Here is a 23,821-nt window from a genome sequence, read left to right as displayed (position 1 = left end):
CAATTTTGCTTTAGTCACAATGGGTTGGAGGGCCACCGACAATGCCTCTTAAAAGATGATCCTGCAACGTTATCTAAGAAATCTTTAAGATTCCTGGGTGGAGACAGATGGTGCAGCTCAGCAGTAAAAGAATCAGAGTGCACCAGACTGTTTATCTTATATGTGGATCATAAATCTCCAGACAATGACAGATTGTGCTTCTGAACTTCTCTAACTAGCTCCTCCGATGTCCTCGTCATAGTGCAGAGAGAACCGAGCGCCCTTATTATGGTAATTGTGAATTACACAGGCAATGGAAGCACAATGCACTTGACCAAAACATAGTGTTTGATTTGCTTTAAGATAGAAGTGAGCCAAGAAGTTGCCTGACAACAGATTGTCCTCATGCTTGAGGTTGTATTCGTTTACTTACTAGTAATGTGTGAAGCAGATTTGTACTAAGTGTTGTTTTCTAATATTTGGGGAAAAACATGTCCTCTGTGATGTCCTCTGACAAAGTAAGGACTTTTTACGTATATAATATGTTACTTATAAGGGAGGCAGAAAAATACGGGGTAAAAATCTTCAGCTTAGAATCAAATTTCCTAGGTTTCAATTCCATCTCTGCCACCTATTAACTCTGTACCTATGTCTCAAAGCCTCAGTTTCATCTGTAAATACAGAAAAAATGATATTACCTACCTTATAGTGTTATTATGGGTAATGAGATTGTTTTAATAAAGAATTTAGCAATTCATGTGCTAACATGAGAACATAACCAGATGCTGCTGTCCAAGGTGCTGAGGTGAGCTCTGAATCATAGACCATTATGACACAACACAAATGGCTTGCCCAGAGTGGTACAGTATGTGGAGTCAATCAAGTTGATGGCCTTCCATTCAGTCAGGCTAGATCTCTTTCATTTTGACTAAATTGAAATGGGACTACTGATAAAATGCTTCACAGAAGCTGTATAATGGGATTAAGTGGCACCAAAACAGCTAGCCAACTTAAGAAGACAGCTGTTTTGACTTGATTTGTCACTCTTCTCAATGAATTGTCTAAACTGACCAATGAATATCTTTGTGGACACACTTTAATTTTTAAAATAAAATACATATGCAAATTCATTCATTATATGAGTTTGATGTATGAAAGGAAATTCATTATGAGAATATGTTTAACCTGCTAGGCATCCTATCAGCATGTTATACTCATTTATTAATTTATTATGATTGGAATATAACATCCAAACAGTTGATAACTATCATCTATTAAATTGTACTTAATAATCAAAACTCTTTTTGACATCTTATTATGTATTATATGATTTATTTTTTTATATTTCTTGTCCACCTCTCTTATGAGAGAGTGTATACTCCATAAGGGCAAGGTATTGTCTCTCACACACCCCTTATCCCTAGAGTCTGAAACTGTGCCTGGAATATAGAAGACATGCTAACAAATTAGGTAACTTAAATGAAATGGACAAATTCCTAGAAAGACAGAAACTTGAAATTTACTCACAAAGGAATAGAGAATCTGAAAAGACACAGAACAAGTAAAAGATTGAATTTGTAAGTTTAAAACTTCCTACCAGGAAAATCTCAGGAGCAGGTGACTTCAGTAGTCAGTTCTACTAATTGTTTAAAGAAGAGTTAACACCAATCTTTCACAAACTTCCAGTAACTAAGGAGGGGCACACTACATAACTTATTCTAAGAGGCCATGATTATTCTGATGGCTAAACCAGACAAGAGTCACCAGAAAACTACAGACTATATCTCTTATGAATATATATGTAAAAGTCCTTAACAAAATACTATAAAACTGAACCCATATAAAAAGATTATATAACATGACCAAGTGGTATATTTATCCCAGAAATGCAAACTGGTTCAATATACAAAAAATCAATTAATATAATATGCCATATTATAAAATAGAGGACAAAAACATGATCATCTTAACAAATCCAGAAAAAACATTTGGCAGATTTCAATACTCTTTCATGACACACACACACACACACACACACACACACACACACACAGAACAGAAGGGAATTTTCTCATGAAAGACATTTCCCCAATTCACAGAATGGGAAAAAATGTTTGCAAACCATATGCCTGACAAAGGATACAAATAATCCATTTAAATATGGGCAAAGGGGACACCTGGGTGGCTCAGCAGTTGAGTGTCTGCCTTTGGCTCAGGGCGTGATCCCGGAGTCCTGGGATCAAGTCCCACTTCCTGCTCTCTGTGTGGAGCCTGCTTCTCCCTCTGCCTGTGTCTCTGCCAATCTCTCATGAATAAATAAATAAAATATTTTAATAAATAAATAAATATGGGCAAAAGATATTAAAGGACATTTTTCCTAAAAAATATGCAAATGGCCAACAGACACATGAAATAATGCTCAACAGCATTAGATTTTAGGGAAATGCACATCAAAACCACAAGATACCACTTCAAAATAATTAGGATGCATATAGAATAGCGAGATAACAGGTTTTGGGGAAGATGTGGTAAAATTGGAGCTCTCACATGTTGCTGCTGCTGATGTAAAATAGTGTAGGAGTTTGGCAGTTTCTCTAAATGTTAAATATAGAGCTAATACAGGACCCAGCCTTTCTACTTCTAGAGAATTGATACCACCTGTCCTGTACATGAATGTTCAAAGCAGCAGCAGTAAATCAAAAGTTGGACACTTAACAGGTGCACCGAACCTTGAAGTCCTTATGCTAAGGGAGATTATTATGTTACAAAGGGTCAAATATTATAATATTCCATTACAGAAAGTGTCCAGAATAGGCAAATACACAGAAACAGAAAGTATATTGTGGTTGCAAGGGTGGGGAAGAAGTGATGGGGAGTTACTGATAGTGGCTATGCCATTTCTTTTTGGGCGATGAAAATATTCTGAAATTAAATAATGGTGGTGTTGCGGAACTCTGTGAATATGCTAAAACCCAATGAATTGTATGCTTTAAAGTGGCAAAATGCATGATCTGTGGCTGATATTTCAAAAAAAAGCTATTTTTAAAAATGTGAATAAAGACACACACTTAATACCCAAAAATAGTCAATAGGGAATTCCATTCCTTATGATTCCCTCTTACAAAACAAACAACCAAAAAATTAAAAAACTGAAGGGAATCCAAATATGTAGTTCTCTATCCATTGCCCTATCTCTTTACATCTGCTCTACCACCTTTTTCTTGAATTTTGCAAAAAATATTTGTTCTTAGTTTCTCTTACTACTTCACTCCCGGCTTCCCAAGAAGCCTGCTTCTCCCTCTCCCTCTGCCAGCTACTCCTCCTGCTTGTGCTCCTTCTGTCTCTCTCTGTCAATTAAAAAAATTAATAAAATCTCTTAAAAAAACAGTAGATAACATTTGATGGGATTTTGTACCTGTTTTTGATTAGCTATAGACATGGATAGGTCACCCTTACCATCACTCCCAGATTACCAGCAGCAAAACTCTTTGGTTCTTCCAGTCTGAGGGTGGGGAGGTGAAAAGAGCCATGAGTGGGACCAATGAACATTCTCTTCCCTGATACAGGGCCTAGTTTCTTAGTTTCAATAATATAAATTCATGTTAGGCATGAAAGCTGAAATTTTCTATTTTCTTTTTTAAAGACTTTATTTATTCATGAGAGACACGGAGAGAGAGGCAGAGACACAGGCAGAGGGAGAAGCAGGCTCCATGCAGGGAGCCCAACGTGGGACTCGATCTCGAGTCTCCAGTGTCACAACCTGGGCTGAAGGCGGTGCTAAACCACTGAGCCACCAGGGCTGCCCTTTTTTTTTTTTTTTTTTTAAGATTTTGAAAGCTGAATTTTTCTCTTTGGTTTTGTATTATCCAGACCATGGTTACATACAGTTTCCGTATGTTGGAGGATCAGCTGTACAGGTTGCTTTATGAGGTGACCCTTGATTACATTAGTAGACAAACACATTTGGGATGACAATGAGAGTGATTTCAACTTAGGAGACAAGAAAGGAATTGAACTCAGAATTAATATCTTAACTGATAGAAAAAGGAAAAACAGTCAACAATTTTACAAAAATGTCTAAATGCCAATGCTATAGGGTAAACATCCCAGGAAAACCTGACAAAGCTAGGGGCCCATGAATTTGGCGTGGTCCACTCGTCCTCATAAGATGAATCTCCAGATAGCTGTTGTAGCCATCTAGTGGGAAATGTGTGCTAATAAAACCTGCGACAGAAAAGGTCTAAGTTCCTTTTTGAGCAATCAAACAAAACCACCGTCCTCACACCTCAGAACTTACAACATTTTTCATTCTTGAACTATTCTGACATCCCAAAGATTCAAATGTGTCCAGGAACCAAACACACCTATTTTTATGAGGTGAGGCAAAATGACTCTTGTGCCCAAATAATTTAGCCTTGGCAGGGGCTGGGGTTCTTTCACTGGTATTGTTTTAATGCCCAGAAAAATGCTTTGTTTGACACATATTGCAGGACAAGTACATCTTTCAAGTGTCAGATTTCAGATGCCTGCATCTTTTCCTAGTCCCTTACCTGTCATTATATGAAACTTTTATGACTGCTTGCAGACAAAGGCCGAAGACACAAAGGGAAGAAAAAGAGAATAGTTTAGTAAATAACAGGTCAGCAGTTTCAGCTCGGCTGAGGCGTTGAGCTGCCCGGCCTGAGACTGCCCAAGCGGCTGGGTTCAGGTGTCCTTAATACCAGCGAGGGAGAGGGGGGACTTTAAGAGCTCTCATGTCCTACTGTTAGTGGGGCTACCGCCGCTTCAACTAAGCAAATCACAATCTCAGGCCAATCCGTTTGCCCGTTTCTTTATCTGCAAAATAAATCTACTAACATTGCACTTTCCTCTGATACACACTCTGGCTACAAACGATTGCTGATGAAAAATAGTTAGGAAAGCAGATGACAGCTCTAGATGGAATAAATACGAATTAAATAAATTAAATAAAGACAGCACACTGCAGGCACAAAGAAGAGAACTTCTTTGGTTTCTCCGTAACAATAACAGCTTACATTTATGGAGGGTTTTGCTATGTGCCAGGAATTATTCCAAACACTTTACTTATCTAACCACTTATTTAATCCTTTCAGAAGCCCCATGAGTTCAGTATTTCATCTATAACATGCAGAGAATAATAATTCTACATCACAAAATCGTTGGACCAATTCCAGGCATCGAGGAAGCACTCAATAAATGCTAGCTGTTATTATTCGGTTCACAATCTTCTCTTTTTTGCTCCTTGAAAATTCAGGCACTTGCTTCTCTCCAGTTTTCTTGTGTGTGTGTGTGTGTGTGTGTGTGTGTGTGTGTGTTTACCTTTATGACATCCCCAAAGTCATAGACACGACCTCTTTCCATGTTTTGGGATACAGTTTGTAGAGCTTGAAAGGTTGGACACATTTAAAGCACCAAAGGGCATGCTTTCTTGGTATCTCCTCTTTCCTCCTATCTTTCTATTCTCCTTTTGCTGAGGTCCATGCCATGCTTAGTCCTGATATTTGAACTGTACATTCAGATTTACCAAGTAATTTTAAGTGTGCTCTCTCCATACAGCAGAGTGGTATCTAGGCTTGGGTCCTGGCTCAGCGTTTACTGGGTGTGTAATTTGAAGTGATTCACTGACCTCAACCCACGTTTCCTCACATGTAACATGACATTCTTAAAATTACATATCTTCTGGATTTATTTTCAAAAGATATAACACTTATAGAGGATTTACATAGTTCCCAGCACAATGGAAATACACATAGTAACTGTTAGTGGAGGTTGTTATTTGTAGTGATAATAGTAATTATCTCTCCAATATCTATTCCACACTAAGGGTTCATCTGAGCTAGTCATGGTTGCACACTTATCCTTGCTGTGCCTGGCTGTATCTTTACTGACAGCAAAAGGAAAAAATATTCAATAATTTTATAAAAATGCCTCAATGCCAACTCCACTTGATAAATATCCTTGGGGAACCTAGAAAGCTAGGGGGTCCATGAGTCTGACATGTAAATCCCCAGAGATTTGCTGTGGCCATGTAGCGGGAATTGTGTCAATAAGACTGGCATGTCACCCAATTCTAGACAATAAGAGCAGAAGTCTGCTGGCAGGTTTCTGGGAAAGATTTTCTTGCTGCCAAAAAAAGAGCTACAAGAAAGAACCGGTCCCTCTTCTTCCTTTGGATATTGTCATGCCTGGGGTGATAATGGGAACAGCTGGAGCCATCCTGCTGCCAGCCTGTGGATGAAGCCAATACGCAAAGGAGGGCGGGGGACCTGGAACCCTGAGGTGCTGGGCTTGGAGCTGCTCTACCTCTGTGTTCCTAGTTACATTTTTTTACTGCCTGGGTTGTTCTGGGCTAGGGATTTCTTTTCTCTCACTTGCAGCCAAAAGCACTCTCTGATACAAAATGTTGATAATAATAATAATAATCAGCAGCAGCAACATTTGAGAAAGACTGAGGATGATTCTCTATAACAAACTTTCCAAGAGGTTCTACAAGTTGTGTTATAACAGTGGTCTCCTGACAAAAAACCTGAAAAATCTTAGAAATACAAGTTCTTGGGTCCTTCTCCAGACTTCAAGTTTGCCAGCAATCTGTTTGGTTGTTTTTTGTTTTTTTTTTTTTTTTTTTTAGATTTTATTTATTTATTTGAGATAGAGATAGAAAGTTCTGTATAACAAACTTTCCAAGAGTTTCTCCAAGTAGATTATTTAATCCAAGTATTCACAAAGGAACAATCCAGTTATTATAACCCATTAAAAGGTGCCATGTTCTCAGTTTATGTGTGGCAAATTGGCTTTCAGAATTTCTTGGGTTTTATTTTTCAGCTGGATGTGCTGGAGGATGAGGTGAGAAAATATCATGCTCCGTGGGGTGTGATTTTGTCTCCTCTCCCATCTTATTATGAAAAATAGGGGGTTGGTTAGTTATAGAACTCTACAGGGTAATGATCAACTAACAGTTTCCAATCACCTCCTTGGTCTTTTTTATTATGACTGCTTCCTACTATAAACATTGGCTTTGATGATAGATTATCAGATAGCCAACATATTTTTGGGAAAGTAATGCCTGTTCTGAGGATATTTTATCAACATGATTCTGTATTTGATTTTACATTTAGATTGATTTTTTTCTGATAACCCGATAGCAAACATCCCTTAAATCAGACGATCCATCTCTGACTCTTTTCAACCAGTACTGAGAGTCTCTGCCTATTATGACCATTCTTTTCCTAACTTCATTGTTGCTTCTTAAACTTCAGGGTGGTACAAAAATCCCCTGGAGGGCTTATTAAACCAGATTGCTGGCAGGGGCACCTGGGTGGCTCAGTCAGTTAAGCGTCTGCCTTCAGCTCAGATCATGATCCCGAGGTCCTGGGATTGAGCCCCGTATCAGGCTCCCTAATCAGGGGGGAGACTGACCCCTCCTCCCTGCTCATGCTCTCTTTCTATCTCAAATAAATAAATAAAATCTTAAAAAAAAAAAACAGATTGCTGGCAAACTTGAAGTCTAGAACGGGATCCAAGAACCTGCATTTCTAAGAGTTTTCCAGGCAGGTACTCAGGTTCTTTGTCCAGGGACCACTGTTATAACACAACCTTCAAAACACTCTAGTTTAATTTTCAATACATTGGATATTTAGAAGCGAGTAAAGCCCACCATAGGTCAGAAATATTTTCTGATTTGAGGTCTCAGTATAGAATTTACACTCAGTATAGAATTTAATTGTGTAGTGATTCATTGATTGTTTTTAACCTACGTCTAAGAAAACACTGCTTGGGCTTTTTTTTTTTTTATTCATGAGAAACACAGAGAGAGAAAGAGACACAGGCAGAGGGAGAAGCATGCTCCGTGCAGGGAGCCTGATGTGGGACTTGATCCCAGTACCTCAGGGTCATGACCTGAGCCGAAGGCAGACACTAAACCACTGAGCCACCCAGGTGCCCCCGGTGCTTGGGTTTCTACTGTGGTTCTTCTCCAACACCCTTCGTCTCTCACCTGGTAATCTCACCAATGTTCACTGTTTGCACCCTGGCTTCTGCATAGCTGTCTCTGACTTCCCTCCTCACTTTCACGCCACCTCTCTCAGGAAACAAGCACTGCAGGAAGCCTCAAACTTAGGATGTCAAAATACAATTCCCTCTATACCTATTGCTCTTGCCTGCTATTCCAAATTCCTCTGGACCTCTGGACCTTCATACTTTCTGGCCTTCGCTCAGGCAACTCTCTCTGTCCTTAAAGCCCCTTGTGAGGGGCTTTCCTCACTTCGGAGACTCAAACCAAATCTCTCTCCTCCAGGACCCTTTCTCAGTTCTCCCTGAAGGAAGGTATTTCTCTCTTTTCCATTCCTCCCTCTTTTCATGGGTTCACTGATCAGATCGGGCCCACCCAAAATAATATCCTTTTTCATTAATTCAAAGCCAGTGATTAGGGACTTTAATTATATCCACAAAAAATCCCTTCACTTTGCTCTGTAACACAGCTTAATCACAGGGGCACAATCCTATCATATACTTAGTCTCACTGAACATAACTGAAAAGGAGATTATTCAGGGTGTGCACGTAGGGAGTGAGGAATCTTCGGGAATCCCACCCCAGATCTATTGAATCTGGAACTCTGGAAGTAGGAATCAGCAAACTTGTGGTTTAACAAGTCCTCCAGGTGATTCTAATGCAAGTGAACACTTGAGAACTGCTTTAGACTATTAAATGAAACAGGAGTGCAAACACGAGGTTTAATGATACTGGGTGGTCATGGGGAATTCAATAACCTCTCTGGGCCTCAGCGTACCAATCTGTAAATTGTGGAGTTAGGATTCATCTTTTTGTTTTTATGGCTTGGCTGTAACTGTAGCTGTTTGCTTATTGTTTGGGAGTCCAGCCTCCTCCCTGTTCCCATTAACCCTGGGAGTCTGGGAGCCTCCAGACTTGTGCCAGAGACTGCTCCTACTGGCTTGGAAGAACTGAATGCTAAATATCAGGACTCCTGGAAGTTGGTAGTAAATCTTAGCAGCTTGAAATTGGCCATGCTGGGAGTGTTTACTCCACAAAATTGGCAGATGTTACAAATCTGGGCTCTCCTCACCCCTTCTCAGTATATCACTGCCCTGGTGCATTGAGTAATGCCTCCCCTTTCCCTGCCATGCTAATATTCTGTACTGATAAAGAAAATGCTTGTCCTTCTTATGTTCTTCCAGAATTTTCAGGGGCACAACACACACACTTCTTTTAGCCGTGGGCTAAAGGAGAACAAGACTATGTTAGAAAATGCTTTCGGGACTGTGAAACATGGAGAACTCACATTGCAGCCTTAAGCTCCGAGTATTGGGAATGAATACACTCGCTGTAGGGTGGATTAGTCGTGGCCAAAGTTATGTGATCACTTGCTTGCTCTAAACCCCCCACCCCCCCACCCCTGTGTCAGCTGCCATCTTCTTTCCCATCCCGTTTTTGCTTCCTTTCCTGCTTTGAGATCTCTAGACATGGGGACTGAAATGCTTAGGCTGCAGGTGCAGTCACCTCCCCTGAGGCGGGAGAGCACTGGCGCGGGGACTGAGCGCGTGGCCCTGGGTGCCAATAGCCCTTGTGCAAGTACTGGTTGTGCCTCTTTTGAACTAATCTTCAAGAAGTCCCACCTTTATGCTCCTTTGATTCCCCGTATCTGGACTAGAGATAGAGTTGGCTCTACTCTCCTTGCCTGTTAAAAAAAAGTGAATTTATTCAAAGAAGTGGAGCACAAGGCCCTGTCTGGGAGCAAGAGACGCTGGAAGAATGCAGGAAAGGGCACCACTGAACAGAGGCCCAGTGGAACACACTCACACTCACACTCACACTCACACGGGGGTGGGGGGCAAGGCCCTGCCCTGGGGGAGGGGGGACCAGGACCCCCGGCCTCCCCACTCCCCTGCAGACACTGCTCCCCTGTTGTTCATTTTCCTTCTTCCCCCTCCACCTATTTCCTACTTTCCCTCTCCATCTCTCTTTTTTTCTCATTTTCTTCTCTTTTCTCTCTCGCACTCTGGTACCTCGGGCGGTGGCCACTCGTATTGGGTTGCTATCTTTTTGAAAATGTGAGACTGCAAAGTCTTTGCCTGTTGTACCCCAATCCCACTTTTCCACGCGCTATTGCATGATTTTGCCTCGAGTGGTGAATTTTAGGACCGCGGACCCCGTGTGGCGGCCTAAGGGACCGTCTCTGTCATAAGGAGAATGATCAGCTCACACGCGCAAAACCCTTAGGAGACACCTGGCTATAGTAATGGTAAATTAGCAATGGCTATTTTTGCATGAACAAAAAGTGGATTGAAGTTATATAATACTCTCCAGAGACTTAACAACTCCAGTCTTTTGTGCATTCTAGAGTCTAGGCCCTAATTATACCGATGAGATGGAACATTCGAGGCCTGCTCAGGGCCATACAGCTGGTTAATGAGGAAATGAGAAAGCACTCACATTCAGGGCTCTTACCTTCTCTACAAACCAGTGGCCCATGGACTGAAGGCAATAACCAAAAACTAATTGCAAAGTCATTAAACAATCTCTCAATTTCTAAAATACACGTTAATAAAATAAAATAAACTACATATTAAGTGTCCCAGTTCCAGGGCACCCAGATGGCTCAGTCAGTAGAGAATGCGACTCTTGATCTTGTGAGTTTGAGCCTCATGTTGAGTGTAGAGATTACTTAAAAATAAAAGCTTTAAAAAATGAAAAAAAAAAAATCTTCTCCCGTTTGTAGGTTGTCTTTTAGTTTTGTTGACTGTATCTTGGTGCAGCCACTCTGGAAAACTGTGTGGAGGTTCCTCAAAGAGTTAAAAATAGACCTGCCCTACAACCCAGCAATTGCACTGCTGGGGATTTACCCCAAAGATACAGATGCAGTGAAACGCCGGGACACCTGCACCCCAATATTTATAGCAGCAACGTACACAATAGCCAAACTGTGGAAGGGTCCTCAGTGTCCAGTGACAGATGAATGGATAAGGAAGATGTGGTTTATGTATACAATGGAATATTCCTCAGCCATTAGAAATGACAAATACCCACCATTTGCTTCGACGTGGATGGAACTGGAGGGTATCATGCTGAGTGAAATAAGTCAATCGGAGAAGGACAAACGTTATATGGTCTCATTCATTTGGGGAATATAAAAAATAGTGACAGGGAATAAAGGGGAAAGGAGAAAAAATGAGTGGGAAATATCAGAAAGGGAGACAGACATGAGAGATTCCTAACTCTAGGAAATGAACTAGGGGTGGTGGAAGGGGAGGTGGGTGGGGGTGACTAGGTGATGGGCATTGAGGGGGGCACTTGAGGGGATGAGCACTGGGTGTTATTCTATATGTTGGCAAATTGAACACCCATAAAAATAAATTTATTTTAAAAAATGAAAAAAAATAATAAAGTTGACTGGTTACAATAAGTTGGAAGGGGCTCCAAGGCTCTTAGCAGTTTGGGCTGTGTAGAGAGCCATAGCTGGAAGGCAGATGTCTAACCTATTCAAATTTTACTCTGAATTTGAAGTACCTTTCCATCTTTGTGCCTGAAGGGAGGAAGCCATGCAAGGGTAACATCCAGTCATTGGCAGAAGAACACCTAAGGGGCAAAAAGAAATTTATCATCTCCCCCATCACATTATTATCTTTTCAATAGCAACTCCCTCAACCTCCACCATTCAAAACACTTATGCCCATGGATGAAGACTTTTCTCTGTGTTGCTTATGGTATACAGTGGTGCCTAGCAAGGGAATATATTTTCCTTTGTGATGAAACAGCCTCAAGAGCCACAGTGACCTAAACTTCACCTAAACTCTTTTTAATCCTTTACTGTGTGTGGAGCCAAGAGTGAAACTTAGAGTGAGTGGATTCTCCATTCAGTGTAACCATCATTTGATGCCTGGGTTAGTTATCCCCATTCTCTAAACAGTAATGAGATTTTATCCCAAATTGCATAATTCTCAGCTTGCCAGCTTTACAAGAACACATGATAGTTTTAGTTGGTTTAATGGGAACGACGGGTTAATTAATTGTACTCGTGTGTTACCTCTGGTGGAGATGAAATAAAAATGAGGACAACCTGCGAAATAGTTTGTGTTATTTTCCGGGCTGGAATATATTAGAACAATGACAAACTGTGTTTTATTTTTTTAGAGCAGTGGTTCTCAAAGTGTGGTCCGTAGACCCTGGGAGTGCTAAAGACCTTAACAGAAGGTCTGCGAGGTCAAAACTAGTTTGTAAAAACACTAAGACATTATTTGACTTTTTTTTTGCAGCATTGATGTTGCCTTGAGAGTATAAAAGCAGGGGGTTGGTGACTTACCCCAAATCAAGGAATGGTACCACATTGTACTAGTTGTTCTTCACCATTATGCTCTTGCAGTTAACAAAAAAAAAAAAAAAAAAAAAAAACAAGTTCTAGTTTCAGTTAAGAATGTCCCTGATAAAGCAGGGAAAATTATTAATTTTGTGAAATCTCAATCTCTTGAGAACATGTTTTTTTAATCTGTGTGACAAAATGGTAAGTGCTCATAGGGACCAAAGTGTAAGGGAGAGCAATAGTGCAATTGACTTGTGAGCTGAACTAGCCACTTATTTTATGAAACACTAATTTGAAGAACAACGGACATATACAATATGGCTTTTTAGACTTTGCAAAAATGAACCAAGCAAGCCTTGGTTCTAACTTTAGATATTTGTTGCCAGTGATAAATATGAGCTTTCAGGTGAAAATTAAGACTTTGGAAAGATTGTATCTGCCACCAGGAGCTTAACAGTGTCTCAAAACGTAATGATTTTTTCTGACAACATGGGTGGTGATATTAACAAGTGTGATTTTTTAAAAATATTGTATAGTGAAATATGCCAGAATTTGGAAGGTCTGCATAATTCAGTGAAATGATATTTTCTAAATGACTAACATATGATGTTAAATCAGGAACAGATAAAAAGGATAGTTAATATATAAGTGAGACCAGTGGGTCTCAATGCGATAGAACACGAAAACTTTGTTAATATGGTTTTAGATTCCACATTGCAGATAACCTTTCAGAAATGTCTACCTGTTGAGTTTTGCTGTAGTATCAAAAAATGTTCACAAGTACATAAGAAGGTTATTAAAATAGTCCCTCTTTTTCCAACTTAAGTATCTGCATCTGGCCCAATTTTCCTTATGTACTTCAACCCAAAGCAACATTTTGCGACAGAATGAATGCAGAAGCAGATGTGAGAATCCAACTGTCTTCTATCAAGCCAGTCATTAAAGATATTTGCAAAAATATGGAACTATGCTACCCTTCGCACCAACTTTATTTTAGAAAATATAGTCATTTTTCACAATCAGTGTTTATGTTAACATGTCAACGTGATTTATTATTTTTAAATGAATCTGTAAGTAAATATCCTTTTTTATCTCTTTACTATTTTTAAATGAATCTGTAAGTAAATATCTAAATACCTCCATTCATACTTCTAATACACTACATATAATAGATATGACTACAAAAACTAAAGCTTTGTGGGATTTTCAATATTTTTTAAAGGTTTATGTGGTTCTAGAAACCAAAAATTTGAGACTCTGTCTTAGAGCTCTGAACTGAATTTAAAGATACAGCTTTTGAAGTATGGCCCATGGACCACCAGCCTCAGGGTTATTACAAATAGCACATATAAATATATATAAAAATGAATATTCCTAAGCCATTTCCCATATTCCTGAAGTGCATTCTTGCAGCATAGGGATGAGAAAACCTCCATGTCTGAAAAGCTTTTCAGTCATTCTGATGTGGGTAAAGAAACCTGCGCTGGTGAAGGGTCCTGGACTCCATGTTTGGATTGGCTACAGTTTATTAAGTGATCTTGGGTAATTCTGTTAGCTTCTTGGAACCTCTGTTTTCAACATAAGTTGGATCTGTGGGCTCACTGCAATAAAATCTTATTCAGAAAGCCTCTGATAAAAGGTTTTAAAAACATCCCACATATTGTCATTTCTTAAATCATATGTGTTGAAATAGATCCCTAAAGAACATGCTGCTAACCTGTATCCTTGACTTTTAAAAATAATTGTCAAAGTAGTCTTTTAAAAGACTTTTAAAAAGTAGTCTACTGATATATTATCCATCAATTTCAAAAACTCATGGTGGACATTCTTGTCATTGGTGTGTATGAGCTGGCTTCTAACCCAAAGCATGTCCCCTAAAAACAATACCCCAAAAGAGAGCACAGAAGGAAAACAGAGAGGAGATAAATGTAGACAAAAAACATATAAATGTAAATAACAGCTATAAAACTCAGATGTAAAATGAATCTGAAGTACCAAGGGACCCTGAAAAATGAAAACTTTATAAAATGAAAGATGATCCTCAGCCTGGAGGCTGCACAAGGAAAGAGATGTACAATCCCTTTAATGTTCTAAACCCCAAAGTCCAACACTCCATTCTCTCAAACCCCTGAAGGCAAGGGCTGGCCCTGAGGTCGTAAGCTCACTTGCAAGCAGTCCTTTAGGAACTTTAGAAGTGGGAAGTAAAAATTTGAAACAATCTATTGCTCACACAAGTATCCATGCAAGGAGGTGCAGCTATGGGCAGACTGCGTCCTCTCTGCCCATCTTGGGAGCCCGTGGGGCTGTCCCTTCCCAGGTTTCCTTCCAATAACAGACCCAAGCCATCCAGTAACTCCTGGGGAAGGGGGCGCTCATGAGACGTCTTTGTGACCTACACCCTGGTTCACCTCTCAGGGCCAACCATCTTTTCCTGAGCTAGCAGCCCCTTGATATCCTACTCTGTTAACAGGGAGCATGGTTTTTAAAGATTTTATTTATTTATTTATTCATGAGAGACACAGAGTGAGGCAGAGACATAGGCAGAGGGAGAAGCAGGCTCCTTATGGTGAGCCTGATGTGGGACTCGATCCCAGGACCCCAGGATCACAACCTGAGCCAAAGGCAGATGCTCAACCACTGAGCCACCCAGGTGCCCCAACAGGGAGCATGTTTAATATTAATAGGTCCCATTTTTTGTATCTACATGTCAGGTACAGAGCTTAATGACACTCTTGACAATTCTATAAGGGCAAGACTGTCGTTATATCTACTTTCGCTTGAGGAAACTGAGGCACGGAGTGATGGAGTCACTTCCTGAACACCTCCCAGCCAGTAGGGAGTTGCATCAGATTCAGACCTACAACTGTGTGACCATAGGCCTCGAGCTGTGAACAGCTACGCTGTGATTTTTCCTTACCTAGAGAACTGAGAGCGGAATAACCACCCTCCAGGTAGGGATGGAGAGCGGAGGGAGCCTTTAGGTAAAAGGCTTTCATGTCCAATAATAAGTCTGCAGAAAACCATTCTAATATTTAATAAATCTCTAGGTTTTTAATAAAAATCCCGAAGACATTTTTTATTAAAAATATTTATTAAAAATCTCCTCTGCATTAAGCTTGATTGTTTTAATGACTGGTTTGTCGCCCGTTTCCTTTGAAAACGGTAGAAAAGCGACCAGTTTCAGGCAGAACCGTGACAGCCAGAGGTTTCCAACTCTGCCTCCTCCCTTTTATATTCTTTTTTTTTTTGCCAGGTCCATGGTAAGGATTCAGGGTAAGGTTGCAGGTAGGGATTTTGTGCCAGACTTACACGCAAACAGCGTTGGCCTTTAAGTTAATTCTATATTTATTCTCTGTTCCCCAGCACCCTAGTAGCTCTCACAGACAATGTCTAAAAATGCTTTTTGTGGGGACACCTGGGTGACAGTGGTTGAGCGTCTACTTTGGTTCAGGTCCTGATCCTGGGGTCCTGGGATGGAGTCCCATGTCGGGCTCCCTGGATGGAGCCTGCTTCTCTCTCTGCCTGTGTCTCTGCCTCTCTCTCTCTCTCTGTCTCTCATGAATAAATAAATCAATAAAATCTTTAAAAAAATAAAAATTAAAAAATGCTTTATTTTTTTGCATGACACCTGAAAGGAATGGTGGTTGGACAAAGTGCATGTGTCTGAGGGGAATCAAGTTTTTAGAATTCATTACAGGGACTGTTGCTGGATTCTCCAGAGTTATGGCCTTTCTGATTTTTCCTGTTCTCTCCCAACCTCCAAGCGGAGACTGAAACCATAGTTTTTAGCCTCCCCCATCATTCTCTTACTTTGTGTCCTCCAGTCTTTCCCCGGTGGAGTCCTTTTTTATTTCTCATACTCTTAACACTGACATTTGTTTTTAGTCCAAAACTTACTTCAGTCATTTGGGAGTTATATGATCATTGACTTGAAATGTACAGAGTAGATGTACTGCAAAAATCTAAAGAAATAGTCCACTTCTGTGCTCCAGGGAATGTCAACAGATAAGGGGAAGTGGGGAAAAAAAAAACAACTCTGATATTCTGGAAGCATGTATTAGTTTCTCAGGTCTTTTTTCCCCATTTTTTATTATTATTAAACTTCATTTCAGTAGAAAGAAGGAATCTTTTGAGAGTTTTCAGTCTGAATTTATAAGGCAGTTGGAGTATAGAATATGTTAAGAGAGAAGGTCTCTTACTATCAAATCCTCAGAGTGAATTATCAAGGCTTGCCTTGTTGGCATGGCTAAGGTGATGCACAACATGCTGTCTAAAATATTTGCCCAGTTGTAACTTCATTTATTCAGTAAAATAAATTATATGGTGCTTTTGCATACATTGCTATGTTTGCACAGAATGCTATGCAGTAGGCATCGTTTATAATGTTGAGAATGAAAAAAAAAATAATGTTCAGAATGCTGAAGAACTTGAAGTTGTGCAGCCAGAAAGCCAAGGAACCAGGAGCGCTTTCCTTTCCAACAATACTAATATAAAATGTTCGATTTGCATTTAATGAACATCCTATCAGTCAACAAGCATTTACCATGAACCTAAATCACTAAAGAAGTTTTCTTCTCTGCCCTGAAATTTCGTGTTGAGGAAAACAAACCTGTGAACCCCCCTCATTTGTAACATAGGCACTCTCAAGCAGATAGGACTTTTAGAAGGTGAGAGGAATATGTATTAAAAATTGACAGAGGGGAGCTTCTATTTCATGGAGTACTACCATGAATTCTATTCTAATGTGAATATTCACATTACTTTGTTTGCTTTGTCAATTGACCTTAAGTAATACTCTGTTTTGACTCTAAAGTTTAGGGGAAGAGAATTTAGATCTTAAAATATCTTTTTTATGTCACTAATCTGTAAAAGAAAAAAGAGAAATTTAACTCATTCCTTTTCCAAATTAGAACAAATTCCAACTGGGTTGAGTACTAAGTACATTTTAAGAAGATTTGAAATTTAGCTCTGTTCCAAGTGAGAGAAATCGCTGGAATATTACCCATGCGGCTACATACAAAAATATCTCCCAAATGTCACTTGGCCCAGTCACTATCCTTGACGGCAATGACAATCAACTCTTGACATTTTGTCCTCTATATTTTGGTTGGAGCAGAATGATTTGACCAATGAGCCAAGCACAGAACCTGGGGTTACCTTAGTATCCTTTGCCTCACATAGTTAACTGGTAGGAATAACCGGTACCTTATCTCATCTCGATCTCCATAATTAAGCATTTCTCACAAGCTCTTTCCGACCAGCCACCACCTCCTTTTTTTTTTTTTTTTTACAATTAAATGGTTTTTATTATGTTCACAGAGTTATGCAGTCATCACCTTCTTTAGATTGCTGGAATGCCCTCGCTCAAATCTTCCTCCGACAGCTTGTGGTCAATTGTGAATGCTATGATTCTTGTTATATCATTCTCTCCTCCAACGGGAGACATCAGACAGTGGAGGAAAGCTCAGGATTTGGCTTCAAATTCTTCTGCCAATTACTACCTGTGATTTGGACAATTAATTTCTTTGATTCTCAGATTTCTCATCCATAACAGTGGGTGATAATGATAAAACTCACTGTGCTAGGTTCTTGTGATGATTGAATAAATGAAATACATTCAGCATCTGACACATTTGCGACAACCAGCAAATGTTAGCTTCCTTCCTATCTCCTTTGCAAGGCTTCTCACTACCCAGTAGCTCCACCCTGAGTTAACAGTGAACTAGTCCCATGGTCCTCTCTTCTGTCCTCCCATCCACGACTGTCTTTCCAGATTATTACCACCCTGCTTAGACTTTTCTTTGTCCACCGGAGCCTGTTTACCTGGAATACCTTTCCTCTCTGTCTTCCTTTTTATTTATCTCCAGCTCGGAGTCTAAGTGAAAGAGGTCTTTCTGATTAAATCAGAACTTGGCATGTTTATTAGCTTATTTTTTGAACATCTGGAGCATTTGAGTTTAATGTTAACCGTGCTCCTTTGTATTGAATAAATACAGAGAAGTATCTTTTGCTTGTTTACTCACTCTGTAGCATAGAGCAGGCAAATGGTTGATGGGGAAAATATGTCAATTGAATGCATAAACTGTTCTTGCTAACTCAGATCATTCTGCGTGTTAAGTCAAAGGTACAGAAAGGCCCTATAATGAGATACCGATAAAAAAAGAACCAGTCAATATGTCGGTGCTTTCCACTCTAAGCAGCTGTGATTTTAATTGATGAAAATACCAGTTATTTCTGGTATGATTTAGTGATAGCAAATGATATTTGACCCTTAAAGGAAAATACCTCTCCAGAGAAGTGTCCCTCACTACACGGTGGAAATTCACTGAGTACTGAGCCACTACTGCCCCCTATAGCCCATCCGAAATATACCAGGGATAATACAAAATATTTTCCCTTGGCCTTCTCAGGAAAAAATTTTGTGTCTAGGGTATCTGTTCATTGTCTACCCAGCAACCTATCTCTATTTACCCCTTCACAGTGGAACCCTGGTTTTATAGAGGCATCCACAAAATGCATCCCATGTGACTTAAGGAAAGATGATCCCAACACCGACTTCTGGATAAGCTTTAACTAGTTGAAAGCAATCGTGGTGATTGGTTATGTCACTTTACATAAACAACCAGCTCATGGCATTCTCTTGGGTCTGACTGAAAGGAAGGAATCTGATTCCATAATTGCGGGAGAAATGTATTTGCTCTCTGATAATGTAAATGAGGAATCCTCTACCCTTATTACTACTGACAACCATGCTTTGAAAGCATCCTACTAAGAGTATGAAAGGTGGAAACAAATGAAATAATAATGCATCTTTAAGATCTTGCTGATTTCTGAGTTTAAGGACACCATATAAATATGTATTCTTGGATGGCATACTTCTAAGGAATATTCTCTTGGTCTGTCTGTGAATAGAAATGGAATGTGTCCATTCAGGTTGTTTCTTATTGGGTTTTTTTGCTTTCTATACCAGAGCTTCTTGATGTTGAAGTCCACAGATCCATATTCAATCAGCAACACATGGTCGACGAAGTATTCAACACCTCTAAGTTCATTGCTACAGACTTCTTTCCCCAAAGCTTGACTTCCCTCCTCTTAAAAATATGCCCCCAAATCCAACCAGATCATCATTTACTGAGTTAGCCATTTATGCGATGTCATCACTATATTTTCGAGATCTTGTCTTTTCTGATGGAGATGCCCAAACCATTATTAATTTAATTCCACATTATACTCTATATTGTCCCCCATGAGAAATAACTGTCTTTTAGCATGAAGATTAATAATACTTGGAGCAATTAATTTTTTAAATTAAGAACATTATCAAGTATGTTTCTTCAAAAAAGTATTTCCCAAGAGAGGGGACTTGAGAGTTATTCACAAGAATGCTTAAATTTTGTGTTTTAATTCAAATGACATTCTAGCAAACAAATTAGTATAAGCATAGTTTGGATCATTTTTTATCTTATAATTGAAAACCGCTCCATAGTTTCACTGCCTAAGTCTCTGTTTGTGCTTCCAATAGAGTTGATGTCAAGTGTTATTTCTTGAACTGCTGCCAGCTGATGAGAAAAAAAAACCACTGGTGTGCTTGATATATTGAGAATGTCTTCTCACCAAAGGAAGGCCAAACGGTATCACAACAGGCCATACGAACTAGGCTTCTCAGTAGTCTAATTAGAGAAAAATAGAAAGAAAATTGAGTCATCAAAGTATAGCACTCCAAACTTAAATGAACTTTCATCATTACACATGCTTCCACGTTAATGTTGCAGGCAGCATTTAGTTTCAAACAGGATCATTTATTAGCTGGTTTGTTTTTATAGCTTTGTTTATATTTAGGCAACTTGTTTCTTATAGGTGAATATATAAAAGCCATCAGCACAGGAAGATTATACTTGTACTTAAATCAAAGTACACAATTAGTAGTATGTTACTTTTTCCCTTACTAGGTGCACCATCCTGGGCAGTATGCCTAACCTCTTTGTTCCTTGGTTCCTTTGTTCCTTGGTTTCCTGATCTATAAAAAAGGAATAATAGTACCACCTACTTCATTCATTTTTATGAGAATTAAATGATTTAAATGTTAATGTGTTCAGAGGATTACCCGAAATTATAGTGAACACTCTATGAGTTAGATCTATTCTATTGCTATATTTTTATTCTTACTACAAATAGAATAATTGAAGCCAATGCTGAAACTTCATCAGGTTGTTTTCCCTTTGTGTTTTTCTTGTTTGTTTTTAAAGATTTTTATTTATTATTGATGAGAGACACAGAGAGAGAGGCAGAGACACAGGCAGAGGGGGAAGCAGGCTCCCTGCAGGGAACCTGATGCAGAACTCGATCCCAGGACCCCGGGATCATGACCTGAGCCAAAGGCAGATGCTCAACCACTAAGCCAACCCAGGCGTCCCAGGATTATTTTCCATTTGCAAGGATATGCTTGAATTCGATGTCTCCTTCTTCGCAGCCACTACTAGAGAGCTTAGCACCAAATCTGTGGCCCATGAACAGCAGGAGTGAGGTTATCATAATATGCCTTCTTTGGCCATATTTTTTGATCCATTTATGCTCCTATCCAAATTTTCCTTCCTCCTTTGCTCATACTTTTAATTTATGAGGTCGTGTTGCCCATTATGTGTCCTTTTAAGCTATCTTAAAATCTGTTTTGGAACAAAAGGTGTGGTACATAAAAATCAATAAAAGTGCATATCTACTCTTAGACCGTGTGAGAGCAGGGCATTTAATAGACAATAAGGCTCACTGGGACATATTACCACATCCAGGAAGGATCTCAGATCTCATTTCCTGGACCGTGAGATATTTTCTCAGGAGTAGGAGTATAATATAATTGACCACAATTATCTTCTGTCTCTTCTGTGAATGTTGCAAGTGTTTGTTCCATTTCTGTAAAAAAAACAAAAAAGAAACCCTTATGTAGTATATTTTCCCCATTTTCTTTTAACTCTCTCACAATGAGTTCATTTAGGAGACTCAGTGTTTATCTATATTTTATTGAGATTTCTAAATTTTTTTATTATTTCTTTATTTTTTTTCTTGAGAAGGAAATATAGGCATTGGTGGTGAAAATGGTATGATTCAGATCCAGCAGAACAGAATCTTACTTGTGATGACAGTTATGTAATTTCCCTTTCCTAATCTTTCTGCTCCATTTTCTGGGCCAGACCTCAACCTCAAACATTTTGTACTGAGATAAATGAATACCCTGTAAGAGACTTTTAGCTGCCTATTAGAATTTGTTAAGTGAGATGAGAAATAACATGATTCATTGGGTGTTGAAATTTGCTACTTATAGTCCTTGGGAAAAAAAATACCTATCAGTGTGTATCCAGAACTATTTTGCTTTTAAAGCAATTATCACTTTGTGTTAGGAGCTGAGACAGGAGAAAGGAAGTGATAACTTTATTTAAAAGTGTCATCTATATCCATCTATCTCCATTATTCTGCAATTAAAATTTCCTACTCAGCCTGACATTCAACACCCATTTCATTTAATTTTTCCCCTTCAACAGTATTTATTTGATGTGTGATTTATTAAGACAATACAGAGAAAAATTGAAGTTGAAGACTTTCAAATAATAACTTTTAAGTGTTTCTTTGTGCTTTCCCATATCCAATCAGTTCAGTTATTACAACATGACTTATGTAAGTGGTTCATTTCTTTTTTTATTGATTATTGTAATCTCTACCCACTGGATTTACCCAGGAATAATAGCAGAATGCTTATTTTCTCAGTACTGCCATCTGTTCTTTGTGTGATCAATGTCTACCTTCTGCTGATAGCATAAAGTTAGATAGCTACAAATGGTTTTTCCCAGTGTCCTTGTGAAATGCAATCACTAACTTCAGGTTTCCTTGAGACATGTAAACAAAAAATAATTTTGACACGCAGAGGTTTCTGGTTCTTTCTGATGTGTGAAACACCCTGATACCAAAATGGCTTGTGGTGGGTGGGTAGTATGAAGAGCGTTAATAGGTGTGTATGCTGTGTTGGCCAACCTCTCCCCTCCACATTTCATGGATTATTACCCCAATGCTAAATGTACCCCCCGAGCTTCCTTGAAACCCTGACAAGTTCAAAGCTTTTAAATTCAAGAACTGAAGTTCTACACGTGAGACAGGAAATATTTTTAAAAAGGTCTGAGTAGGTTCACCAAGTCAATCATACCATATGGTATGATGTAGGGAGTCTCTCTTACTGGCACTGATGGTATATTCGAAATGGACTTATTCTTCCCAGATAAAAAGTCCAGGGTTACCCATTAAAACTTAAATATCCCTTGAAGAGTAACATTAAGCTATTGTCAAGCATTGGAATTAGTTTATCAGATTTTTCAAAAATGGGAAAAAAATTTTTTTTAGATTATTTATTTATTTGAGAGCGCAAGAGGGAGCATGTGTGAGCAGGGGTAGGGGAAGATCGAGAGGGAGAGAAGCAGACTGCCTGCTGAGTAGGGAGTTGGTTTTGGGCTCGATCTCAAGACCCTGAGATCACGACCTGAGCCGAAATCAAGAATTGGATGCTCAACTGACTGAGTCGCCCAGGTGCCCCTAGTTTATCAGATTTTTAAAAATAATTACATGTTCATTGCTCAAAAAACAAATTCAAACTGTTCAAAAGAGTGTAAAGAGAAAACGTTTCTGCCTGTACCATGTTCAAATTATCCACTTTTGAATCTCCTAGAAATTTTCTCTGCATTTTCAGGTAGCTATTTTTTTGTTTTGTTTTAAAGTAATTTCTACCCCCAACACGGGGCTTGAACTCACCACCCGGAGATCAAGAGTTGCATGCTCCACTGACTGAGCCAGCCAGGCACCCCGTTGGGTATTCAGTTTTAGATTCATTTTTTTTCAAGTGGGACAATTCACATATTTGAAAGGTAACAGTCTTTTCAAGATTTTAAATCTTATTTTTTCTTTCTAAAATCTACACGATATTGCTTACAATGGATATATTATAACTAATTGCAAACTACAGCAATGTTGTAATAACTATCCTATGCAGTAGTTCTATATTCTCATGTGTTTATTTTGATAAGAGAGATTCCTAAAAGTGAAATTTGTGGATAAGAGAATATGTATATATTACATTTTCAGCATTTTGACTAGATTTTAAAAGTATGGCAATTTGTCCTCAAACTCCCAACAGGAACATATGACTATAACTGTTTTCCAACATCCTTGACAGCACTTGGTTTTTGTTTATTTTAAGATTTTATTTATTAATTCATGAGAGACACAGAGACAGAGAGAGAGAGAGAGGCAGAGACACAGGCAGAGGGAGAGACGGCACTTGGTTTTTATCATTCTTTGTAATTTGCCAACTGCTTTTACTTATTTGTCTGGTATTGTCTGGTAGGTTGAACATTTTTTATGATTATTGGCCTGTTGAATTTACTGTTTTGTGAATTAACCATTCATATCCTTTGGCAGTGTTTCCATTGAGTTGTAATTATTAATTTTTAGAATTCATTATATATTGCTGGTAT

General features: G+C 39.0%; 1 long non-coding RNA gene across 1 annotated transcript in view; it reads right to left on the bottom strand.

Moving 5' to 3' along the window:
• Positions 1-17,583: 17,583 nt before the first annotated feature.
• LOC140599104 (uncharacterized) overlaps positions 17,584-23,821 on the bottom strand; it is a 31,915-nt gene continuing 25,677 nt past the window's right edge. The window contains exon 3 of the long non-coding RNA XR_012001842.1: positions 17,584-21,218. This is a non-coding gene — a long non-coding RNA (uncharacterized lncRNA). The remainder of the gene's footprint in view (positions 21,219-23,821) is intronic.

The sequence above is a fragment of the Vulpes vulpes genome, chromosome 5 (assembly GCF_048418805.1).
Source record: "Vulpes vulpes isolate BD-2025 chromosome 5, VulVul3, whole genome shotgun sequence".
NCBI classification, from domain to species: Eukaryota; Metazoa; Chordata; class Mammalia; order Carnivora; family Canidae; genus Vulpes; species Vulpes vulpes.
Note: the sequence above shows the minus strand (reverse complement) of the source record. Positions and strands in the feature narration are given on the sequence as shown.